Source organism: Delphinus delphis, chromosome 14 (assembly GCF_949987515.2).
Source record: "Delphinus delphis chromosome 14, mDelDel1.2, whole genome shotgun sequence".
In the NCBI taxonomy this organism is placed as follows: domain Eukaryota; kingdom Metazoa; phylum Chordata; class Mammalia; order Artiodactyla; family Delphinidae; genus Delphinus; species Delphinus delphis.
Window position 1 is genome coordinate 50,578,728 of NC_082696.1, and position 10,416 is coordinate 50,589,143.

A 10,416-nucleotide genomic window follows, 5' to 3' on the forward strand; every position below is an offset into this window, starting at 1 on the left:
GGAGGGCGCCGCAGTTCCTCGGCCCCGGAGGTTCAGGGGCGAAGGCTGTGCGCTCCTGCTGGCGGCCGCAGCACGTGACCGCAACTTTCCGCCGCGGCCTGGGCTGGGCCTGGAGCCCCCGCCCGCGCACGCCACGCACCAGAGCCCGCGTCCTTGCTAGTGCCGCGCAGCGACCAGGACTCGGGCCTGGGGACACTCGGAAAGAGCAAGAAAGGGGACAACTACCTCCCAAGTTATCCCTCCTCGGTTTTTCGCAGTGGGACGAGATCAGGGAAATGTGGAACAAAGCCACAAACCTGAGGGGATTTTTAGGAGACAGGACAATAACTCAACATTGTTGACAACCAAGTTGGGCAGACCTGTGCTCAGCTAGCCCTGCCCGAGACGCGGTGCAAACTCGAACTCCGCACCTAGAAAAGTATATGATTTCCCGGCGGCGTTTGAGAAACACAGTTACTGTGCCATTTTGGAGCCTGGGGCTCCGGCTTCCGCCAGAGAGACACTTGCCACCCCCCCCCCCACCGCTACCACCATCACCACCGCCACGTGGACGCAAAGGGCGGCGCTTGGTTCAGGCCGAAGAACTTTATAGAGTAATTTAAAATGAAGGTCAAAGATGAAGGCCGGCGTGGAAGACTAGGCCCAGGTCTGTCTCCAGGGGAGAAGTTTAGGAGTCTGTGGCTAGGAGACCTGGAAGCCGCTGTGCGGGTGCTGGGGCTTGGAGGTAGGAGGACTATGGTTCTAGAGGGTCCAAACCACCGGTTTCCCTACTCCAGACACTCTTGCCCTACTGACTCAGTTGTAGGCACCAAAACTTGTGGAAAATACTCCCGAGGCTTACCAAATTGTCTCAAAGTCAAAATGGGAATATCCCTTCTTACTCACGCCACCAGTCTTGAATCAAGCAGGGTGGCAAGAAGAATTCCACTGAATAGAAACACACACACACACACACACCATCCAGCCCTGGCAAAAGACACAACATGCGCATACACACCCACAGCATGTTCTGCCCTCCTGGCTGTAATTATGCGCGTGCTTTGCATAACTCACAATGCAGTTCTGAAATCATCGTGATGACTTTCTGGCATGATTGGTTCGGTGGCAACAGCAGCTACAAGATCCAGGGTAGGCGGGAGGGGCTAGGGCCCAGCTGCCCACCAGGTCCAGGAGGAGCCTGGCATCAGTGTCCGCTGGCTTCTACTCACTGGAAGCTGCTGCAGGACACAGGGACCTCGGATCTAAGGTGTAAGAAACTTGGGACTCCTGTGGTCGCAGCTCAGAGAAGAAAGACTCTTCAAGGTAGGGACTGTTACTTTTCATCTTCCTGTCCATAGGCTCGAGCACACTGCCTGATTCATAGTAGGTGCTGCATAAACACTGGGCAAATGAATGAAGGTAAATGTAGCCTGCAGATTTCCCAAGAAGTCACTGGAGGCACAGCAACGCTATTCACTGGAAGCCAGGAGGTGGGGCTTCAGGCTCTGTCCCAACTAGCTGTGTAAATTTGGGCAAGTGACGAGACCTCTGTGGGCTCCAGATCATTATCTGTAAAATGATTAAGTCCTGTTCAACCTTAACTTTCAAAGATTTTTCTTGTGAGTCCACAAAGAAAAGTGATTGATGAGGGGCAAATGCCATGTATCTCAGAAATACCTTTTAACAGAGACAAGATATTAAGTTCAAGGATGAGTTTATAAAGTTGGCTTGGAAAAGGTGTGACCACACCCCAGAGGTTCTCAAGCCTTTCTGACCAGGTCCAAACATAGCCTCTAGCATAGTCTTTATCCTCTTGTGAGTATGGAGTTCTCAACCAAAACCAAAGCAAAAAACACAGGGAAGACATCTTTTATCACAGGATGTTTACATTTTGGTCAAGGAGATAAGAAATAAGACCCTCAGAAGGATGATGGAATCTAGGGGTCTCTGTCCATCCAGCAATCCACCCCATTCATCAAACACTGAGCACCCACTATGTGCCAGAGATTAATGACATGACCCCTTTCTCAAGGAGTCTACAGGGAGAGCAGGCTCATAAAAGGTGATAAGTGCTTTGGACTGGACTGAAACACAGGACATTCTGGAAAAATATACAAGGGACCCTAAACCAGTGTGGAGTTGGGAAGGCTGTCAATGCCCTTGGAAAACCGGTTATATGTTAGGGGAATCTACTGCCTCTGAAAACTGTTTTCTAGTATAGCTCACTCTCCTGCTAATCCTCTTTCTCATCCATTTAAAAAGGGAGGTAGAAAAACAGAAATACTCTCACAGACATAGAAAACAAACTTATGGTTGCTAAAGGGGAAAGGAAGGGGAGGGATAAATTAGGAATTTGGGATTAATAGATACACACCACTAAATATAAAATAGATAATCAACAAGGACCTACTGTATAGCACAGGGAACTATATGCAATATCTTGCAATAACCTATAACGGAAAAGAATCTGAAAAAGATTATACATATATAGCTGAATCACTTTGCTGTACACCTGAAACATTGTAAACCAACTATACTTAATTTTAAAAATGTTTTAGAACAACAAAGAAAGGTGGGAAGTAGAGTCCTGTGAATTAGATTGCATGAGAGAGGCAGGGGTGCAGGACACCCCTCTAGCATCAGATTATTTGGGTCTGACCTCTAGATCTCCATTCACTTAGCTTCCCTTAAAAACAGTGCCATTTTCTCCACTAAGTGCCCCCTCCAACATTCTAAATTAAAACAGTAAAGTAGAAAGGAAAAGCTTTCCCATCAGCAAGCAAAGCTAAAGTTGGTGTGGAACAGAGACTCCCCTCCCCAACCAGTGATCAACCCCCTCTCAGAGGCTATCCTATCTCTAGAGAGTCATTCCTTTAAAATTCCCCTCACCTCAAGGACAAGCAGGGTTGAGAAACACCCAGACCCAGAAAATGTCTGGCAAAACCTACCAGTTAAGGTTGCCTGAGGTTTGATGTTCAGTTTCCAAAAGACCCTGACACAAGTTTTGTTTGTTTACATGAAGGAGAAAGTTGATTTTCATTTGCTTCCAGGTCATAATTCAACCTATACTTGCTTGTTGCTTCCCCAGTGGATGGGGAGTGAGAGAGAAGGTGGGTCATAGAGCAGAGTGTCCAGCTCAAAGTAGGTGCTCAGTGAGGGCTCACTAACTGAATGCAAGAAGCAGTCTCACCAGGCTTGCTCCTGAGTCTGCTGTGGATCTGTCTACAAGTGGTTTGGCTCCTATCTAACTCTTCTCATAAAGAAACATTGAGAACAATCCAGAAAAGAGGCCCAGGTGCTCCAGAACTGAACTGGTGCTGAGTTGTGGAGTTCTTCCTTGACATTTTCTAGAACTCTGTTATCTAAGAGTTGTCTGTTACTCCTTACTAACAGCACACCTGCCTCTCTCATACAATCTAGTATTGGTGCTAACAGCAGCAACAATAAGAAAAGGCCACGTGTGACGGGCTCCTTTTTTTTTCTTTCTTAACAAATAACAAATTGTGTTTCTGCATTTATTCACACACTCTCTTAGGGCCATATCAGCAGAGGAAATTCAGGTCTAGGGGCAGGCTGGGGATTAGAAGCTTACAGAGTCTCACTACACTTTTATATTCACCTTGCCCCAGGAACAATCAAATAGAAACATCCTTCTCCCATCTTTTACTTTATTTCCTACATACAATATTTTAATTTATATCCTGCCTTGTTGCAGGAAGAATTTATTATGGCTCTCATGTCAAATTGCTTTAAGTTAAGACCTGGGCTCCCTCCCTATAAGATGACTCACCTGAAATGTATTTAAAACAGAAACAACCAGACACGTTACCAGGAACAAAGGAGCAAGAAAATAGTGTCCCACAGAAAGATACGTCAGCAGAGACAAAGCTGCCTGTTTCTTATTTCCTAATGGCAAGAGTAAAAAGTTTAGAGGAGACATAAGGGATACTCAGCTCTCCAACTAGACAGGGAGCTCTGTGAAGCAGACTGATTCATCTTGGGTTGCCAGCCCCTAGCACTCTGGCACATAGCAGTGCTTGATAAATGTGGAATGTATGGGCGACGCTGCCTGATGGTACTCACAAGGAAAGCTGAGGCTTGAGGTGGAGGACTTGCCTTTGCTCTGCCCCAGCAATGGGGAGGACAGGCAGTAGGCACAGGTCCTCTAGGCCCCCAAACCTTGGGAAGAGGTCAGTTTTGGTTTTCTAAAACAAAAGAATGACTAGAGAAACAAGAAAGACTACATCCAGGGAAGGATTGGCCACCAAGCCTCCTTCAACCTCCTAATTTCCTGTGAACTGCACAGTCCAACCTGGCTCCCATTTAGCCCAGAATTATATAGCACACAAACCAGAAAGGACCTTAGAGATCAGTACTCATCTAATTTCATCATTTTACAGATGAGGAAACTGAGACCCTTAGAGACAAAGCTTGTACTAGGTCACTCATCTAGAGACAAAGGCCAACCCCAGAACCCAGATCTCTTCACGCTGAGTCTAATGCTGTCTGAAATATTAATTCCACTGCATTGAGCTACCTCCCATTTCCCAGAAGGGCCTCTAGAGGCTCCAATTAAGGCAATTTCATTCACAAGTGAAGTAATCGGAATTAAGAAAAGTGTTTTGTGCATCTTGAAGCAATAGTTCAGTATTTCTGGAACTTCAGACTCTTCCACTTCACAGATTTTTCTTTACATTCTCCCTCTGCAAGTACTTAAAATTTGCTGTGTCCAAATGGATAGAAAATGTGTGAGGTCTCTTTCTGTTTTGTAGAGGGGATGATGTAGGCTACAAGAGGAACCACTTAGAGACACTAATTGTAGATGCTGAGAAAAAGGTCAATAATTAGATTGAACAATTAATCACAGAATTTGATCAGTGTGGATTGCCAATCTGGGCCTTTCAGATTTTAAAAACATCTCTCTATTCCCTCCACGGCAGGTTTAGAACCTGCTTTATCCAGATTACTGTTTCAACACTAGTAGAAACAATTGTTATGTAAAACGGGATAGCCCGGTTTAAATGTGGCTAACGTATTTGAGAATAAACTACAATTCTATTCTTTATTCCGTCAATAAGTATATCAGGACCACATATTCGATCTCTGCCAATGCAGTGAAAAGCATCATACATTCTAGTATGCTTTGTTTCTAAATGATCTAGTTCACACAGTACTCTGTTGTCCGCCTATTCTAGTAAGTAATTTCAGAATTCACATCACTTACAAAGATGCCAAGTGGCTATTTAGGGAAGTCTGATTCAAAAAAAAAAAAAAACCTCCAAAACAAAACAAACCTCCCCCTCTCTTCTCCCTCCCCCAAACCCCACGTGTTTTGTGCAAGACGGAGTCAACCAGTGGGATTCACAGGAGGTCCCCAAGTCAAATGCTGCAGCTGCGTTTTAAAAAAGGGTTGGATAAACTATGGCCGTTAATAACATCTGTATCTATGCAAGCTAAGATGATGATAGGGGTAATCAGATCTCATGCTTCAGGGCATAAGATGATTGCCTGCTGGGAGAAGGAGGATTTAGGCTTTCAGGTATAGCAGTGCACAGCTCAGGAGGTAGGTTGTAGACATTTCTCCAAGTCTCTAAAATTTCAGGTGTAACTGACATGATTTTGAAATCGATGAAACATTTGAAATCTAGTGTTTCTTTCAGATCAGGACATTGAATAATTAGATATTTGAAATGCCCACATGTACCACATATAACATATATGTATCTCTCTATAGATAAGATACAAATATTTAGATGTCTTTTTTGAAGGCTGATGTTTTGACCATCTTTAGTGCAGAGCAGATGCTTAACAGATGCTAAACAACAATGAAAACAGTGGAGGTAACTCAACTTTAGTCCATGCATTTATGATTAGCTAAAATAATGTATAATTACCCAAGCACTCATAATAGCACATATTTGGATCCCTAAATATATGTTTTCCAGTTGCATTAGCTAAATAATGATTGGAGTTGCATGTTTGGAGTGTACAAGGAATGTATTCATTTTAATGTCCTGATCACTAAAGTAATTTTTAAAACTTAATATTTGTCTGGAAGTGACAAAGGAATTGCACAAAATAATCTTAACTTCTCTTTCAATTTCTTTAATATTTTCAAACCCTAGGTGGGTGGGCACTTTAGGACAGTTGTACAATTTAATCACTTTTGAAAACACTGCAAGTGTTGAGTAGGGTTAAAGAGCTCTATTTATTTAGACATGTAAACCCATGCTGCAGGACATACAGAATCAGACAGTGGTCCACATTTCGAGACATGTAGAATCTTTTGAAGGAGCTGATTTCTAACTAGAGTTTTTTTGTCATGAAATACATTCTTGTTACTGGCTTTGTCACTATTACTAAACCATTCACTTCTGTTCCACACGGAGGGACTGTTCTGAAGGATATGGTTGTTAAATGCAATTTTAAAAATGATGCACATAAACAGTTTAAAAGCGGGGTGTGTGGAAATCCTGCAGCTGTTTGGCTGCAGACAGGCATGGGAAATCAGTCAGAAGCCCAAAGCATCATAGTTAATAACCATTATTCTGTTGTCTGGGATGTTTGTTTAAATACTATTGACACTGTGTATGTATTGTCATCTTCTCTAAATTGTAGCTCTTAACCACCGAAATCTTGTTAAAGACCACCTAGGGTTTCCTCTGTATGATGCTGAAGTGTGTATTCACCTGATGGATAAACAAAAAACAGATTTTTTTGTTTTAACTTTTCTCTCATGTGCAGCTAGCAGGAAATTTTCTGGACTAAAGAAAGAGACTGAGTGAGTACAGTAGAAATAGAAGCTGTGGAGTCCCAACCTTTGTATTTCTCCTCTAGTGATAGAAAATGAACAAACCCACCAAATGATTAATACAATTCAGTTCTGCTTAAAATTCACAGATCTGTTTGGTATGAGACTGTATTTTAAAAGACATACTTGCCATTAAGTGTGAAGAAATCAGTAACTATTCTTTTCATCAACAGCATGTTAGGATTCCCCCCCCCCATTCAGATTTTGCTTATTTAAGTGAGGTCATTTGGGGGAAGAGTGGCTCTGGTGGGTGGGAAAAAAAAAAATCTAACAGCCCGACTCCCAAATTGAAAGCTACAGATCACGGGCCATTCAGTACAAAGCGTTTTATATCTTGACTTATGAGGGGACAATAGCCGGTCTTACAAAGACCCCACCTGTGATTTAGCACGGTTGACATCTTTGTTAAGAAGGAGCCGGAGGGCAGAAGAGAAACAAACACGTGCACCATCCGGAACTTGTTACCAAGACCCACCTTCAAGAATGTTTCACGTCGTCCCTGAGGTCTTGCTAGGTTTTTTTCTTTTCCTTACAGTTTTTTAAAAAGGAGGTGAGAGGAGAGAGAGGAAATGAACGTTGTCCACGCTAATTGACCCAAAGCGCTGGACTTAACGGCTTGCAAGCGACAAGCTGTTCCATTTTACAGACGGATAAATGGAGATCAGGTCTACGAAGTGTCTGGCTCAGCAGGTGCCGGGGATCGGGGATCCCCGAGGGGCTTCGGGCCGCCGGGCTAGGGGCGCGGAGGGCGGCGCGGCCGCGGGTGGGACGCCGAGTGTCGGCCCCAACCTTCAGGCCGGTGGCTTTTTGCTTCCTTCCCGAAGGTCGCTTCTGACAAATCTATCTATTTGGGGCAAATTGTCAGTGAGAAACTTCCGCTCGAACTGCCGTGGACAAAACCGGCTGTTTGAAAAGGGTAAATCCCGCGGCCCGGCGAGGCCGAACAATGGGCCGCTGGTGCTGCTGCGGCGGGGGCGGCCGGGCGGGCCGCACAAAGGGCGGATTAATTGGGGCCGCGGCTGAGCGATTCGCGCTAGCTCCACTCAGCCCGCACCGCGGGGCGCCCCATTGACTGGGTCCCGAGCCCCACTTTTCACAAACTCCAAACAAAAGTCAATTTCTTTTTTATAAGGCGGCGGAGGGGGCTGCGGCCAAGATTCTCCTCTTGCTCCTTTGCCTCCTTGCTGCAGAGGGTGGGGTTGTAGTGGGGGGAGACTGGAAGGAGAGGGGCGTGGGGGAGCCCGGGAGTGGGAGGGGACGCGGGTGTGGCTGCCGCATCCCTGTCCCCCCCTCCGCTGCCACCTCCTGGCTGCCCCCACCTTCCGGGCAGGACCCTAGATCCCTGGCTGAGGCGTAGTAGCGTCAGAAAAACGTGGACGGGGTGATGGCAAGGACCGTGGTGAGGCTTGGGGGCACCAGGTTGGGGAAAGTGCTGGCAGGTGATTTAGGAGGAAGGGAAAGAGACGTACCCTTGGTTTTCTAAGACCTTGGGAGGTGTGACCGTTCATTAGATATTTACTGAACAACTACTATGGTCCTGATAGGAGGGAGACTAAAACGAGTTTGCCCTCAATTTACACACAGTTTGGGAAGGCTGACTCCTAAATCAATAAGCAGGTGGGGGAGAAGGGGTGCCAGGATGGGGGCCCCAAAGGAAGGCATCACCATCCCTCTGTAAAGTTATGAGGTGGACTTGCCCATGTAACATATGGGACAAGATATCTAATTACTTTGCAGATACATGGTAGTGTTAGAAGTGACAGCAATTTTAAAAAACCAAATTGTAGGATTAATATTGTCACTGGTCTGAAAAGCACATATGGAGGGACCAGGAGTTCATCTCTTGTTTCTCTCCTTTCAAAATAGGAGAATGAGTGCAGAAGTCTCTTTAACTGACACTTTTGTAAGCTGGGTTGGCAGTGGTTGCATACAAGACAACCCAGTCCATGTGGTTAGTGCAAAGGCCACATTCTTCTTAGAGGACCGGCTTCCCAAGTGAATCAACAGGGAGGAGGGACTACGTGCTGGTGTAAGGGAAGCCATTTGTTGGGTGGAGGGCTGGCATGTGCTAAGAGATGATATCCCAATGTTTTTATTTCATGGGGGATGCTTCTGCTCTTGGACCTGTAGGCACTTGTGTGCTCTGAGGCTGGCTAACTGAAGTCTTCAATAGCTAGGGTTTAGTATAGAGACCCTCCAAAGGCATCAGGTCAGGGTATTGGCGCAGTGAGAGGGGAGGCGCAGTGAGAGAGGAGCTCTGATGGCACGTACCGAATCTGTGGCAGGCTCAATAAGAGGGGTGAGGAAATCCTTTGAGGATAGGCTGAAACATGGCTGGAGACAGAAAGTCCTAGACATTGACAACAGAAAACAATAGCAGCAGACAGACCTGCTGGCAGAATCCAACCTGGGCTCCTTTTCAACCCCAGTTTAAAACTGTAGATTTAAAATTATCTTCTCTGGGCCAGACTCTGAGCCCTTCTAGATTTCTCTTGAATGAAAGTCAAAGGCAAATATTTATCTAAAGATGTCACAACTTTGAATTTCAATAATAACTTATCTGCTGATCTCTGGTGGAAATCTAGAACAGCTGTTACTCCATTGTATATTTTGAATTTCCAGAAGATAAATTTGGGAATCAACATTTTTTTCCCCATCAATTCTCAGTATGTCTTCCTTTAGTTTATTGATGCCTTTGCAAATTCAAATCAAATAAATGACAGGACCTTTTGCTTATTATTATGAAAGTTCTTAAAACCTACCCAAAAATATAGTATTTGACCTTTATTGGCAAGTATGACTATGCTGAGTGTGTTCATGTCAGCAAAAGTTGAGTGAGGGTGTAAAGTCTGAGATGTCACATTATTAGGAAGAAAAAAGAAAATAGAAGTATGAGTCAGAGTGATAAAACTTCGACATTGAAGGAATCATTTAACAGCAATGTGTAGGTTTAGACAGAATTGATGACAGGATCTACTGTCTGTTAATAGAAAGCTTATGACCACAGCTTCTAAGAGCACCCAGCATTGTTGCTTATCATTTCTGTTTTACAGATGAAGGTCTTCTGAGAGGGGAACACTAGGTAATTTTGATAAGGTCAGCCCCTGAAAGGGGTAACGTACTGGCATCAGGCCTTTCCATCACTCACTCTGGTTAGCTTTCAAGGGCTTAAATTACTCTCTTGAATTATTTTGGAGTCACTTGATGCGAATATCATTAGAGGAAAGAAGCTCCTGGAGACCTGATTATAATTAAATGCTATTTTTTTCTCTTACACTTGCTGGCTGAGCAAACACTGCTGGAAAGGGAGGATGGTGATCTTGGTACCCCCAGGCTTAGGTTGCCAGAAAAGTACAGAAATCTGACTTCTGATAATGGTAGAGCAGGTGCAAGTACAGCTCCAGATCTAGAATATGGTATTCATAAGCCAAAAAGAAGGAGCGCTTGATCCAGGGATGGACTAGATTTAAATCAATAAGAGAATGAAGCCAAGATCTTAGAAATAACGTATCTAACATTTGAGTGTGATTGTATCATACATATAAAATACTATATGAATACATCTGTATGATTTAAAGAATAAAATAAAATGACTGCTCTATCCCAGCAGCTACAGTAAAAAAAAA